The 16,117-nt window shown below is 38.8% G+C and overlaps 1 protein-coding gene across 5 annotated transcripts in view; it reads right to left on the bottom strand.

The window, feature by feature from the left end:
- The window catches only part of LOC101743927 (brain tumor protein), a 486,142-nt gene that overhangs the window by 302,142 nt on the left and 167,883 nt on the right, over positions 1-16,117 (bottom strand). The window contains exon 3 of one of the 5 annotated variants that reach the window (XM_062672157.1): positions 8,705-8,791. The exons of the other annotated variants lie outside the window; for them this stretch is intronic. The gene's annotated coding sequence lies outside the window, so the exon portion shown is untranslated. The remainder of the gene's footprint in view (positions 1-8,704; positions 8,792-16,117) is intronic. 5 annotated transcript variants of the gene reach the window in all.

The raw sequence follows: 16,117 nt of genomic DNA, 5'->3' as shown, positions 1-16,117 counted from the left end.
AATTGAAATTGATTTAATTATCGATTTATAGAATATTTCTTTTTATAGTTGACACATTTAAAATTTTTATTCAATAGATAATTAGTTTATAAATTTTTGTTAATATAACGTATTACTTCTTCACCTTTTTTTAAATTTTTTTATTTATGATTATATGAATGATAATGATGCTACGATAATTTGAATTATTTTATACTTTATTTTTTAAATATAATAATCTATTTACGTAATTAGCTTGCCTTTATAGTTTGACAAGCGGCCCGCTCCGGCTCCGCTCGGGTCTTTAACAAAAATTTCAAGGATATTTAATTTTGACGTTGTTTTATTTTTTTAAATAAAAGAACACTTATTGCGGCATAACTATAATAGTTACACATATGCTGTCACGACACTTTTTGTAGTAATAATGTGTTCTACAAAGTCGTATTTCGTAGGGCACGCGATGTAAATAATATTTTAGGTATTTTTTTTACACCTTGGATTACATTATTGGAGCTTTAGTAAGGATCCCTAATTTTTTTCAAAAAAGGTTATAGCCTATGTCACTGGGGAATAAAATAGCTTCCAAACAGTGAAAGAATTTTTGAAATTGGTTCTGTAGTTTCGCAGGCTCTTCAATACAAACAAACAAACAAAATTTTCCTCTTTATAATATTAAATAAAGTAAAAATATAGATATCGCATTGCTTAGTTTATCTCTTCTAATTGTGAAACGGTGTTTAAAACAGTTTTAATTAATTGTTATTGTACATGTTTATTCTAGACTATTGCTATGTTAGCTTGCTTTAGGGATACCTCATATTATTAGCTTATGTTTCGTGAATTATCTGTACAATTCATTCCATATTAGCCTATGTTTGGTCTTATAATGTATGGTATTTACACTTCATTCAAGGACGAATCAACAAAGGGAAGATTTGTCATCAAACGGTTATTGTTTTTGTTCGTAACTTGTATACATCGATCGATGCTTGTATAGACCAAAGTCGTTGGCGCGATTTTTAAGGTACGCATCCCGCATTGGCCCGCCCTGGACGCACCGCACGCAACGGATTATATTTTGGTTTGTATTTTTTGCTCATAAATGCCTTTTTTTTCCTACCTAAGCTAATAAATAGCCTTAATTTACTTCGTCAAAAGCGACGGGTTCGACGAGAGGGTTCTCGTGTCGTGCCGCTTTGTCGAAGTGGACTATAAATGTCGGCGTTCGATGCGTGCAGTGCAGATAGCGGACGCAGTACTATGTATTATGAAATCATACAAAGCAAAATAAAATCCGTTGCTTGCGGTCCGGCGATGGCCAATGGACGCGTATCTTTAGACATCTGTCATATCTTTCATTCTACAATAGCTATATAGCGGTAATTTAACCCACTGAGTTTCTCACCGGATCTTCTCAGTGGGTCGCGTTTCCGATCCGGTGGTAGATTCTGCGAAGCACTGCTCTTGCTAGGGCCAGTGTTAGCAACACGCCCGGCTTGAGCCCCGTGAGCTCACCTACACGTCAAGGAGAAGCTGATATAGCCTCTCAAAGCTATCAGCACAGGTAGGTATAAAAAAAAGCGGTAATTACACCTTTTTTTTGCTGAAAATGTTTACTCTTGTTACATTATTTAGAGAATGTGTTTTATGGACCAACAGAAATCTGCGTTTTATTAGTGTGTAGAAAGAATTACCAACAACCATACGAAAAGCGAAGAGTAAATAAAGCCTAATCAAAAACAAAAGTTGTATTAAATAAGTTGTTAGACAACAGGCTACATGCGGGTATTAGGGAGAAAAATACGACTTCGAGCTACTGCTAACAACTGCTTTTTATTTTTTTTTATTGCTTAGGTGTGTGGACGAGTTCACAGCCCACCTGGTGTTAAGTGGTTACTGGAGCCCATAGACATCTACAACGTAAATGCGCCACCCACCTTGAGATATAAGTTCTAAGGTCTCAGTATAGTTACAACGGCTGCCCCACCTTTCAAACCGAAACGCATTACTGCTTCATGGCTGAAATAAGCAGAGTGGTGGTACCACTCATTCTAACCGGCGCCATCTAGGCGGGCTTCGGATAGCCTGCCGACCGAGAGGGCTGGTGGTCGTGGCGCCGACGACTGCCGGTCCGGCGTCCCGAGCGGGAGGGTGACGGGAGAGATGTGCTCCGCACTAAACGCTTCACTTTCCCCCTTTACCTTTTCATGAGTTCTGTTTCTTGCGAGGTTCGGACGTGGGTTGTTGAGCGACAGGAGGTTTTAGTCAGTTCGACTCCGACATGCCCCGCCCGCCATCGCCAGGGGAGGGCGGAAGTCCGACGATTTCCTCCTGACATAAAAATAAATAAAGGGTGGTGGTACCTACCCGTGCGGACTCACAAGACGTGCTATCACCGGTAATTAATTGATGCTAGAAAACACAGACAGATAAAATCAATTTTATATTAATGTGTTTAGTATATCGGCCCTGCACGTGTATTATGCACTAAAATCAACATTTGTCCAACGAGATAATAGAAATAAAAGCGTATATAAACTACTAAAAGTCGGTTGTAATCATAATGTCACACCTATGGAAATTATACACGAAACAAAGACATTTCTTCATTAGACCGACATACTGTCCCGCATGAAATATTACGTAGCTAACTCATTAGCGCCATTTTCGTTCAGCACAATAGCACAAAAAGAAACAATTCCACTGTTCTAGTTACCTGACGAACTAATGCGTATAAATGTGTACGTTATCATGTGTAGTTTCGTGTAAGGAGTTGGGTGGTGCAGTAATGTGTGTCCTGTTTGACAGCGGGCTTATGAGCGGATTTAAATTTTGTATATTTAAGAATAAGAAGAAGAAAGGGAAAAGAGGGTGACTGAAAATCAACGCTATTTGATTTATCGACCTTGAACAGTATTAGCTGAGCCACCTCCTTTTGCCTTTTTATTTTAATTTTTATTTTAATGATTAATGTCTCAAATTAATCATCATCATTTCATTTCACTCCATATTATCATTTTCATAAAAATTAAAATATAAATTAAGACATGACTTAAAGCTCTTAGTTACCAAGTCATAAAATACCTTTAAAAAAACAATAAATGATTTTATTATGATTATTATAATCTTGAGATTCTAACATCTGGATTCTTATGATTATTATTACAAATAAGTTACTTATGTAGCATTGAAAATTTCACCTAAGATCTGAATGTAATATTTTCTTTATTTTTCGCGAGTCGGGGACCTAATTAAAGTTACTTAACATCAGGTGGGCCGCGAACTCGTCCACGTGATTACTGAGATGCAGCATGTGTTGTGTGTATGTGAACGTATTCACGTGAATATGTGTGGGCGTGTGCACGCATGCATGTTGTATTGTTTATGTGTGAGTATCTGCATCTATGTGTGTTTTTATTACTCTTACAATAAAAAAAATCTACTTATATAGTGCTTATCATTTTGATATTTTTTATATTTTTTTATTGTTTAAATACGTGGACGAGCTCACGACCTACCTGGTGTTAAGTGGTTACTGGAGCCCATGGACATCTACAACGTAAATGCGCCACCCACCTTGAGACATGAGTTGTAAGGTCTCACTTTTAACAGTACAGTATTATTATTTCCGATTTTTGGCTTTGTTCGCTTTACAAGTGTAATGTCCTTTGATTCGATTCCCTGCTCGCGTTCATATTATTATCGAATATATTTGTTACTTTATTAAGCGTTAGGCAGCGGCTTGGCTCTGCCCCTGGCATTGCTGAAGTCCATGGGCAACGGTAACCACTCACCATCAGGTGGGCCGTATGCTCGTCTGCCTGCAAGGGCAATAAATAAAAATAAAAAAACTTAGGATTTGGTGTACTTTTTCTTGTCTAGTGTCTTTCTTACCCATAATACTGGAGAATAATTTAACATAAGACTTTTGCAATAGAAAGCACCTTGAAAACTGAATATGTTAATTAAACTCTTTACACTATATACTGCTCGTAGCAATAATTTAAATTAAAATTAGTTCGCATTGATCAGGTTTTCAATAAGCTTGCTGATACTGGGACCACAACCTATGCAATGTATAAAGAAACTTCGCGAATCCCGATTGATGGACGCCAATACAGCAACGGAGCGTAGGAGGCGTTGTAATTATCAAAATACGTATTCAAGACTCTTGTAGTTATATAGTATATTATGTTATGTTTGACGAATCATTTCTCTTCATCTTCTTAGCATACATTTAGAAGTTACGTGTTAATTGGGAATGTCAAAGCTTGTTTAGCTTTCAATGTCTCCGAGAAACCTCTAGGTATTGTAATACAAAGATATTAGCGACTCATAACCTGCAATGTTTCCTTCAATAATTAACATGATTTTAGGCTTTAAACGTGTCTAACCGTATGTTTTTTTATTGCTTTGATGGCTGAACTAGCTCACAGCCCAGCTGGTGTTAAGTGGTTACTGGAGCCCATAGACATCTACAACGTAAATGCGCCACCCACCTTGAGATATAAGTTCTAAGGTCTCCAGTATAGTTACAACGGCTATCCCACCCTTCAAACCGAAACGCATTAAGGCAGGGCGGTGGTACCTACCCTCGCGGACTCACAAGAGTCCTACCACAAGTAATTACGCAAATTATAATTTTGCGGGTTTCATTTTTATTACACGATGTTATTCCTTCACCGTGGAAGCCAATCGTGAACATTTGTCGAGTACGTATTTCATTAGAAAAATTGGTACCCGCTTGAGATTCGAACGTCGGTGCATCGCTCAACACGAATGCACCGGACGTCTTATCGCTTAGGCCACGACGACTCCAAAGATATTAGCGACTAAGCTTCAGTGTTTCATTCAATAATTAACAAGATTTTAGGCTTGAAACGTGTCTAACCGTATGCTCTTTTGTTAGGGATAAATGTTTGGATTTATTTTTAGAGTTTCCTGTTAGGTACATCGGCAAAGCGCTCTTCCCAACCCTATCTTCAAGGAACTGCCTAGTCACCGCACTCTATCACATTTCACGTAACGACCTGTCTACTGTAATGCCGTAATATATTTTTTTTGTAGCGATCTTCAAATTACGGTCCATGTTACGAATGTAGATGGGGTAATTTAATTGGTTGGTAGAATAAAAAAATATTTCTGGCGTGAAGCAGTAATGCGTTTCGGTTTGAAGAGTGGGGCAACGGTTGTATTGCAAAAACTGAGACCTTAGAAATCATATCTCAAGATGGGTGGTAAGATTGACATTGCAGATGTCTATGGGTTTCGGTAACTACTTAACGCCAGATAGCCTGTGATCTCGTCCGCCCATCTAACCAATAAAAACAAAAAAACAATTCATTATAGGTGGGAAATTTTTAACTAACGATTGATAAATTGAACTAAATCTGATGATGGAGATAAAAACGGGTATGTCTTATAGGAAAAGTATAAATCAATTGATGACAAAGCACTTTATTTCGTACTACGTAGATGTACTGAGAAATAAAAAGAACTTTGCCCACGAAGATAAACCGACAATTTTTTCGCATCGTACACACTCATAGGTGGGCTTGAAACAATTTGTGTCTAGGGTGTATTTAGATTTAGAAAGTTTTGTGACGGCTATTCTTTATCTTTGAAATACCAACCCTGTCCTAGTGATACTGGAAAGGCCTCTGGGCTATCAGTAATCCCTCATTCACAAAAAAATAATCGAAACCAGAATGAGAAGTAGGGGAATAATTAAGCTGCAAATTAAGTTTAAGCTACAGAAAGTAGCAGAAAAGCTATCGTATCATATGAATTTAATAAATTAAATATTCAACTTTTATTCATGTTCTTATGACTAATTAAGGTATATATGGGTTAGGTTACGATAGGTATATAATATATAAGGTATATAAGGGTTCTATTAAGGTTTTGAAAAGACCTTTCAGCGGTATTTGGGCTTCATGGTATTGAGTTTTGTGAGTCCGCGCGGGTAGGTACCACCACCCTGCGTATTTCATGGCACATTTAATTTGTAGATATCTATGGGCTCCAGTAACCACTAAACACCAGGTGGGCTGTGAGATCCACAAACATCTAAGAAAAAAAATAAAAAAATTTGACTCGCCGTTAGACCTTATGCTCATCTATCTTGTTAGAAAACTAAAATGTATGCTAAATCGCTTTCACTCGCACCGCAGTTTTTTTTTTTCCTACCTATGCTGATAGCCTTGAGAGGCTATTTCAGCTTACCCTAGCTTGTGTAGGTGAGCTCGCGGGGCTCAAACCGGAGAATTGCTAACACCGCCCTAGCAAGAGCAGTGCTTCGCAGAATCTACCACCGGATCGGAAGCGCGACCCACTGAGAAGATCCGGCGAGAAACTCAGTGGGCTGTGTCTGTGGGTTAATTCGCTCGTCGAGCCCTTCGTCGCAAGCGACGGGTTCGGCGAGGACGGTGACCGGTGCTTGTATTGCCTAAAAGCACCGTTAGTGGATCAGGAGGATCCGTGATGACGTGCTTTGGGCGACGTCGACGGTTTACCAAACGGTCTACAGGATCGGGTATGTAGTTTCCGGCGGCCACGACAAGAGGGTTCTCATGTCGTGCCGCCTTCTCAAAGTGGCGCAGCGATGCCGACTGTAGATACTTACTGACGGGGTCGAGCTCCAGGTCATCGTGGAGGTCCACGTTCCTCTGGAACCATGGTGCTCCGACGGCTATCCTGCAGAATCGGGATTGTATTACCTGAAGGGGTTTCAAGTTGGTGCGGGCCGCGTGAGCGAACACTACGCTTGCATACGTCATGACGGGGCGTATGCAAGTTTTGTAGAGGGTTACCTTGTTACGGAGGGACAGTTTGCTTCGTCTACAAAGCATTGGGTAGAGTCGTCCTAGTATAAACGCGGCGCGATCGCGTACCGTTTTTACGTGGGGACGGAATGTCATCCCTCTGTCGAGGGTGACGCCTAGGTATTTGACCTTCGGGGCCCACGGTATGGGCTGGTCAAAGAGAGTGATGGGGCTAACGGCGGAGGTGTTTACGCGCCTACTGGGGAGTGGGGTGCTCGAAGTGGTATTCGGAGGGCGACCCCTTTTGAATAGCACCGCTGTGCTTTTCGTGGGGTTAATGTCTATTCGCCACTTCCGGAACCACTGTCCCATGGTGGTTACTGCGGTCTGGAGTCGCCGATGAAGCAACGACATCTTCCTACACGAGTAGTAGATAGCCGTGTCATCGGCGAAGAGCGCTACCGCACCGCAGACTGCTTCAGCGGGATTTTATACGTAAATTATTTCTTTACGCGGGAGACGGGCATGTTTCTGTTATAATTTGAAGATAAGAGGAGGCGGCGTGCCGAGCAACGATAACGCTTATTAAAACCCCAGAGGACCCCTCTGACAGATGATATTACTGAAAATGTATTGTTAGCGATATATAGTTCGGGTGAATACCTATACTAGAACATTTTTATGTGATTGAAGGGTCCATTGTGAGAACGCGTATTAGGTATTACTATGCAGACTATTACTATTTTGAAGTCGTCGTGGCCTAAGGGATAAGACGTCCGGTGCATTCGTGTTGAGCGATGCACCGGTGTTCGAATCTCAGGCGGGTACCAATTTTTCTAATGAAATACGTACTCAACAAATGTTCACGATTGATTTCCACGGTGAAGGAATAACATCGTGTAATAAAAATGAAACCCGCAAAATTATAATTTGCGTAATTACTGAGGGTAGGACCTCTTGTGAGTCCGCGCGGGTAGGTACCACCGCCCTGCCTATTTCTGCCGTGAAGCAGTAATGCGTTTCGGTTTGAAAGGTGGGGCAGCCGTTGTAACTATACTTGAGACCTTAGAACTTATATCTCAAGGTGGGTGGCGCATTTACGTCGTAGATGTCTATGGACTCCAGTGACCACTTAACACCAGGTGGGCTGTGAGCTCGTCCACCCATCTAGCAATAAAAAAAGACTATTTTTGCCGCGAAGTAATCGTACTTTTTAGTTTAAAGGATAGACATTACCAATCCAAATGTAGGTGGCAAACTATTAAGGCACGACCAATTTGCGGCAGGAATAGACGTATTGGCACCTTTCACAGGTGAATTCAATATGGTAACTGGTGTACCACGGATCGTAAAGTTGATGACGGCATTTTTATATTACATCTATAGATTCTACAATCAGCTGCAGTGTAGTTGAAGCTTTTATATACTACTAGTGATCCCGCAGTAGTCGAAATTCGACTATAATAATTAATTGAAATTATAAGTTTCAACATTATTATGGTCCTATTGTTACAGATTTCGCCAAGACTACACTATAGACAAATACTCGTAATATTAAAGACAAACAATACTAACCTATTCTCAATTTGACTACAGACTTTAAGCAATAACAAATGTTTGACAATAAACAAAGAATGTGTGTGTGTCAAATACATGGTAGTGTGTGTAATGTTTTCTTTATTGATTTAATGTATCTTTTATACATTATTTAAAAAAAAAATTAGCATTGTGTATTTCTTCTCTATATTCTCTATTAGTGTGAAAAATTTCATACTCCTCCGTCCGCGCAATTTTCGTAAAAAAGGATACAAAGTTTTTGCTTCACGTATTAATATATACTATAAACATCTCAAAAATACTTCAAATCACTCTTAGAGGCTTTCTAAATTCAAGGTACAAATTTTAACGTTCAAACAACCGAAACTACTAGAAAACAAAAGAAAAATGTGATACTTTACCTTGAGGTGTTGAGGTTCGGTAGAGAATTCTCGAATTTCTTATTAGTTTTATTGAGTAAATTTGTTTATATACGATCTTTGTGTTACCTGTAACAACAAGAGAGGTTAATTAAGTATATGTTATACGAATGTTTACTACAGATATTAATAAAAACAAGAGGTCCCGCAGTAGTCGAAATTCGACTATAATTAATTGAAATTGTAAGTTTGTACACTATTAAGATTGTATTTTATACTTCTATAATCACAAATTTCGCCAAGACTACACTATAAAAAAATACTAATAAAGACAAACAATATTTATTTAATCTATTCTCAATTTGACCACAGACGTCAGGAACAAAAGTTTGACAATAAATAGTATGCATGCGTGTGTGCGTCAAATACATGGTATGTAGTGTGTGTAATGTTTTCTTTATTGATTTAATATCTCTTTTATGCATTATTAAAAAAAAATATTAGCGTTGTGCACTTCTCGATATTCTCTATAAGTGTGGAAAATTTCATACTAGGTACTCCTTCGTCCGCGCAATTTTCGTAAAAAGGGATACAAAGTTTTTGCTTTACGTATTAATATATAGATGATGGGCTCATATGAATGATGTTATAAACTGTTTTCAAAGCGTAAAAAGCAGTACTACTTAAAAATAAAGAAAACTTCACTTTGGTCGCCTCATTAGTCGAGTCAAGGTGACGTCATTAGCTCTTTTGACTACTTAAAGCCATGTATTTATATTTAATTTTATACATTTTACTTTTTTATTTATTGCTTAGATGGGTGAACGAGCTCACAGCCCATCCGGTGTTAAGTGGTTACTGGAGCCCATAGACATTTACAACGTAAATGCGCCACCCACCTTGAGATTCTAAAAGGTCTCAGTATAGTTACAACGGCTGTGCCACCCTTCAAGCCGAAACGCATTACTGCTTCACGGCAGAAATAGGCGGGGTGGTGGTACCTACCTGTGCGGACTCACAAGAGGTCCTACCACCAGTAACAAACTGCTTATTATATGTATCCATATATTATGTATTTATGTATTATGTATGTATATGTGATTGTGTAATATATTTTTTGTGTGTATGTATTTGTAATTTAATATAAATTTCATTGCACCTACCACTATTTACTCTGCACTACTTTTGACTGGTAGTGAATACCTTAGGCCAATGTAAATTTTACATGAAGTGTAATTAATCTTTATCTACTTATCTATATATAGGTATATACAAATGAATTGCTGTTCGTTAGTCTCGCTTAAACACGAGAACGGCTGGACCGATTTGGCTAATTTTGGTCTTGAATTATTTGTAGAAGTCCAGAGAAGGTTTAAAAGGTAGATAAATATCAAAATTCCTTTTGTTTGTTTTAAGTTTATTTTATACAAAAGTTTAGGTCTTTTATTTATCGATTGAGACCATACGAAGTCTGGCGGGTCAGCTAGTAAATAAGTAAATAAAGTCATTGTTAGACTTTCTCGAAATCTGTGAAGAACAACGCCAAATAAGCGCGTAGTATGAATACTCAGGTCGTTTGTTTAGCGCAGGGTTGGACGGGAGCCAACGTGTTGCTCTCGTGCCGAAGACTTACTGAAGACAGCTGTCAATGCGATAATAAATCTTTTATTATCCGATCGGTTAATACGCCCTATAAGTCAGACTTACACGTGAATGTAATAGGATCTTTCAGTTCATTTTATACCCAAGAATAATTGTTGTATCAACATGATACTTTGCAATTATGTTTATTATTATTATTTTTGTTTATTGCTTAGAGATGGGTGAACGAGCTCACGGCCCACCTGGTGTTTAGTGGTTACCTACCTTGAGATATTTATAGGTTCTCAGTTTTTACAGTACAACGGCTGCCCCACCCTTCAAACAGAAACGCATTAATGCTTCACGGCAGAAATAGGCAGGGCGGTGGTACCGTGCGGACTCACAAGATGTCCTACCACTAGTGATTATGATCAATGGCTACTAGTCAATTTATCATTCTTGGACTTAAGGCTGAATCATGAGCATTTCTTCACCACATTTGGGACATCATTTTGCTGTTTAGAGAGTTTAGTTGTTAGTGTTGTTAGTGAGTTGAGTTTGGCTATTTTTGTCGTAGCTATTTTATGTCTTAGTTTATTGAGGGGCTTAATGTTAGTAACCGGGAACAAGTCCGCACGCTCCTAGCCCTAAAATAGGATTCCCTGTACTAAATGAACTAGATACTGACATACATACTTAAATACGTTTTAATTAGATACATATATAGAAAGAAAAAAACATCTATAAGTAGATACAGAGAAAATCTGTTAGACACACGAATGTTTGCCCAATGTGGGAATCGAACCCACAATCCTCAGTCCAGCAGTTATAGGTGCTAATTACTGCATCACTGAGTCAGACAAAATCTTGATTATTATTGTTTTGTTTATTTAAATTTGTTCATCGTTTTTTCACAAAATTCTCAATAGATTGAGGAGTACTAAACTGACGTCTTTTTATAATTCAATCGTGAGTCTTCTTAAGCACTCGACATGCTCTTTTAGTTTTTTTTTAATTGCACTTGTAGGCAAACGAGCATACGGCCCACCTGATGGTGAGTGGTTACCAGAGTCAAGCCGCCGCTTACCGTTTAAAGCCCCTGTCTACCGTTTCAATCATTTAGAAGGTCGCGGTGCATATTTATGTACGACCACCCTCAATATGTCTTATGTTTTGACCATTATTCAAATAAGAATAGTTGAATGTAGTTGAATGTAGGCAGCGGCTTGGTCGGTAGGCAGCGGCTTGGCTCTGCCCTTGGCATTGCTGAAGTCCATGGGCGACGGTAACCACTCACCATCAGGTGGGCCGTATGCTCGTCTGCCTACAAAGGCAATAAAAAAAATATGTAACAAAACTGTACCAATAATCAGTTTAGATTAAAAACTAAAATGGACGAACAATTATTTTTAATGAAAACAGTAGTAGTCAGACGCCACACAATCGTCCTTCAGCCGTACCCTTATCTCAGGAAATTTACATATCATTAAGATAGTAAAATCATTGACTTCTCATTACCTAATGCGGGTTCCGTCTGCAACGTCACCGGAGAACGACATTAGCATACAGACCAACAGTTCTGTCTTGGATATTATCGGTGGACGTTTTTCGATATTAATTGTAGTTTTTAAGAAATTCTCGCCCAAAACACGTCATTACGGATCCTTTCGATCCATTAACGATGCTTTTAGGCGCCGGTCACCGTCCTCGTCGAACCCGTTGCTTGCGACGAATGGCTCGACGAGCTAATTAACCCATAGACACAGCCCACTGAGTTTCTCGCCGGATCCACTCAGTGGGTCGCGTTTCCGATCCGGTGGTAGATTCTGCGAAGCACTGCTCTTGCTAGGGCTAGTGTCAGCATCACTCCGGTTTGAGCCCCGTGAGTTCACCTACACGTTAGGGTACAGCTGAAATAGTCTCTCAAGGCTATCAACATAGGTAGGAAAAAAAAAAAAGAAAAAAAAAAAAAGAAATTCTTTTGTTCGTTGTAGGGACATAGTTTCAGTAGCGCATGCGGTTGTACATTGCTTGTTGAAGTCAGTCGCACATATCTCGTCCGACACGGCAGACACTTGACAATATACGGAGTAAAATCGTTTTATTTGTAACGGACAGTTTCACTGGTGGTAGGACCTCTTGTGAGTCCGCACGGGTAGGTATCACCACCTTGCCTATTTCTGCCGTGAAGCAGTAATGCGTATCGGTTTGAAGGGTGGGGCAGCCGTTGTAACTATACTTGAGACAGAACTTATATCTCAAGGTGGGTGTGCATTTACGTCGTAGATGTCTATGGGCTCCAGTAACCACTTAACGCCAGGTCGACTGTGAGTTCGTCCACCTATCTAAGCAATAAAATAAAATAAAAGTAGTGTAGTATAGTATATATGTAGGGTAGTTTGTAGAATACCATTATCTGCATGTTTGAGAGAGAAAAAAACACTGTTCTACACTTAAAATCGGTAGAATTATGATTTTAGTGTACCTGGTTTGCTATTACGGTATCTTATTATCTCTATTCAAATTTAGAAAGAAAAAAAATAAGGAAGTGAATTGACACAATTTGAAAGATCTTGTATCACTGTTCGTGGAGGATAGTCAAAGTCAGGGTGGCAATAGCAGGATGATATTGTATCAAGGGCGTAGTACATTACGCTTAGTAGAAACATTATTTCGTGCGACATTTTCGAAGGAGGAATTATGTCGATAATATATTCAAGGTGAAGGAATTGACGTTTGATGTTTTAAATAAACACTTTACGATTTCTATAGTTGGATTTCTTTTGAACGATTCAAAATGAAAGATGTAGAATTTCGTTAAGATAAATCTTAATATGACTACAGCCTTCGGTTATTGCTAGGGAGATAGATAACTGGTGGTTATCCGGTCATCGTTCTCGTCGAACCCATCACTTGCGAAGAAGGGCTCGACGAGTAAATTAACCTACAGACACAGCCCACTGAGTTTCTTGCTGGATCTTCTCAGTGGGTCGCGTTTCCGATCCAGTGGTAGATCCTGCGAAGCACGACTCTTACTAGGATTCGTGTGAGTAACGTCGTCAGGTTTGAGCCCCGTGATCTTACCTACATGTTAGGGCAAAGCTGAACCTCTCAAGCATAAGTAGGGAAAAAAGGTGATAAATAAGTTTAGGAACAGAAGGGACCTTTTTTTTACCTTTGTTCCAATGAAATTTTGACTTTATTTTCATGAAAATTGGAAATGTATTCTCGTTTTGGTAGAATAACGCATTAGTATCGATTAGCATCAAAGGCATCACGAGATAGTTTAGCAAGAAATAACACAAGTAAACTATTTTATTGTTTTGCCTTTTTAAATTTCGTATTAAAGGTAAATTCATAGCCTACTAGATGTTAAGAGGTAACCGTGGCTTGTAAGTAAAACGACATGAGTCAGTTGCACTCATCTGCAGACATCCGATAGAATTCTCAGTGGGATAATGGCTATCCCGCCATTAGTAAGGAACACGGTAGATCGCAATAAAACAGTGTTGTCCAAACGAGATAGCTCGCCGGACGCCTTGGCTCCAGTTGCATTGTAATCTTAATCTTATGTAATGATATTTCCAAATGGCCAGCGGCTTGGCTGACCCCCGAAAATTGCTGATGCCCATGGACGATGCTCACCGCCCACTATTATAAAATATAGACGGTATGCTCTTAATTTTCGTGAGAAATAATATAAAATACGAATTCTTAATAAACTTGAAAAATGGATCGTGAAACATATCTTTATCAGAATTCTAAATTTGAAGTTAAAAATAGTTTTTTTTTGTGCACACAATACACATAGTAAGCAAAACTGTTCATAAAAAACACAAGTAAAAAGAAACAAAATCTGGCTTGCAACATAAACCATGTGCGCACGACTAAGCAAGGCAAAGTGCTGAATTTGTACACAGTGGTTCTTACAACTATACGATCGAAATTATCTTAAGAGAATTTTTGAATATTTGATGTCGCCGTGGCCTCAAGGATAAGACGTCCGGTGCATTCGTATCTAGCGATGCACCGGTGTTCGAATCCCGCAGGCGGGTACCAATTTTTCTAATGAAATATGTACTTAACAAATGTTCATGATCGGCTTCCACGGTGAAGGAATAACATCGTGTAATAAAAATTAAACCCGCAAAATTATAATTTGCGTAATTACTGGTGGTACCTCATGTGAGTCCGCACGGGTAGGTACCACCCCCCGCCTATTTCTGCCGTGAAGCAGTAATGCGTTTCGGTTTGAAGAGTGGGGCAGCCGTTGTACATATACTGAGACCTTAGAACTTATATCTCAAGGTGGGTGGCGCATTTGCATTGTAAATGTCTATGGGCTCCAGTAGCCACTCAACACCAGGTGGGCTGTGAGCTCGTCTAACCATATAAGCAATAAAAAAAAAACAAAAAAAAAATGACTCGTGTCGATGTGAATCTTAAACTTATTCTAATATATTGAATCTTTTGCCTCTATCCCGTTTCAAAACCGTTAAATCAACGTCGCGGCGTCGTTCGGAACCTTGAACTTGACAAAGCGCTCCTTGTTCCCGAAGCACTAACAAATGGCTATACAGTTCACCTAATTAAACATCTTACTCAGAAATCCTTGAAGAACGCAATAAAAACGAAAGCAAAGGTTTGTGACCTATGCAATAAAAACTGCATGAAACCATTCGAACTAAAACGGTAATGTCGACGGACTCACCGACTCGGGTGACCTTAACCAAGTTCCTACAAAAATAATCCATAACCCGTTCTGCTTTGGTCCAGAACCACATAAACGCAACGAGTCCGTTAAGCTCTTCCTGGAATAAAAGACAATTGCCGTCGAGTACCGAGCGATTTCCAGTACGTCATATTTCGAAAACACATAAACGACAATGTAAGCTTTATTGCCCTTAATCTAGAATCGATTTTATCGTGCATCGAGACGCTGAAACAGCTGGAGTCTGCGTAACGTTCTTTGTGGATCGCAAACGCATACCAATACCCTATTTAAAACTGACGAATATGGTTCATTTTTCTTCATACAAACGAATGACTAAATAGCGAAGTATATTAAGTGACGGAAATAGATTGTATTGGAAAATGGGTTTTATTGTTTAGGGATAAAGACGATCGTGGCTTGTTAATGGGTACGACATTGCATTTCAGTCGGTGCAAACGACTTCTCGACGACATCGTCCAGACAAGGGCAGCAATCGTACGAGGGTATCGCCTACACATAACATATTCAATAACAATGCAGAATGAATGTTTAATGTTTTGCGCTTCATTCTCGTATTACGAATAGTTCAGTTTTTTTGGAACGAAGTTCCTTATCGTGCGTTGTGAAAGGGGGCTAGACGGAAAAAATTCTTACGAAAAGTTGTGACGACACTTTTTGCTATAGTAAGCTATTGTACGAAGTAATTCATATTGTATGAAGTAATTACGAAAATTGAGCCTACTAATTAAGTTTATATAACATTATATTTGTTAATAATAAAAGAAATATTATTATAAGTTAAAAAAAAAAAATTATTACAATTCCTTCACTAATTAATCGAAAGGAACTTCGTTCCATCCGGGTGTCCCTTGACACCTCTCAAGTTTTTTATATTTACAATTTGGTTTATTGTGTAATTTTATGAGGCATAATATACTGGAAACTCTCCGACTAATCAACTCTCTACGAGTCTTTAATCATATCGATTTTAGCAAGTGCATCATTAAATTAGCCACAAGAAATTCTTGGTTAAAAATATTCACTCCTTTGACGTCATTGCTTGGTGCATTTTTTTAAATCATGTTTATTTGCTACATAGCGAATGCGAGAAAAGAATTAATACTCGATGAAAATTAAATTTAAACCCAAATTTTTCATCA

Source organism: Bombyx mori, chromosome 14, assembly GCF_030269925.1.
Source record: "Bombyx mori chromosome 14, ASM3026992v2".
NCBI lineage: Eukaryota > Metazoa > Arthropoda > Insecta > Lepidoptera > Bombycidae > Bombyx > Bombyx mori.
Note: the sequence above shows the minus strand (reverse complement) of the source record. Positions and strands in the feature narration are given on the sequence as shown.